The sequence below is a fragment of the Chrysochloris asiatica genome, unplaced genomic scaffold (assembly GCF_000296735.1).
Source record: "Chrysochloris asiatica unplaced genomic scaffold, ChrAsi1.0 scaffold00022, whole genome shotgun sequence".
Lineage (NCBI taxonomy): Eukaryota > Metazoa > Chordata > Mammalia > Afrosoricida > Chrysochloridae > Chrysochloris > Chrysochloris asiatica.
This window is the reverse complement of record NW_006408540.1, coordinates 29,325,578-29,325,889: the sequence shown is the minus strand read 5'-3', so window position 1 is coordinate 29,325,889 and position 312 is coordinate 29,325,578.

Sequence of the window (312 nt, the reverse complement as noted above, 5' to 3'; positions counted from 1 at the left end):
GAACTTCCAGAGGTTCAAGCCGGATTCAGAAGAGGCCGTGGGATGATGTATATCATTGCTGATATCCAATGGATCTTGGCTGAAAGTAGAGAACATCAGAAAGATGTTTACCTGTGCTTTATCGACTATGCAAAGTCTTTCGATTGTGTGGATCATGACAAGCTAAGGACAACATTGTAAAGTGTGAGTATTTCGGAACAGTTCATTGTGCTCATGAGGCATCTGTACCTAGACCAAGAGGCAGTTGTTCGAACAGAACATGGGAACAATGAATGGTTTAAAATTAAGAAAGGTGTGCAACAAGGTTGTATT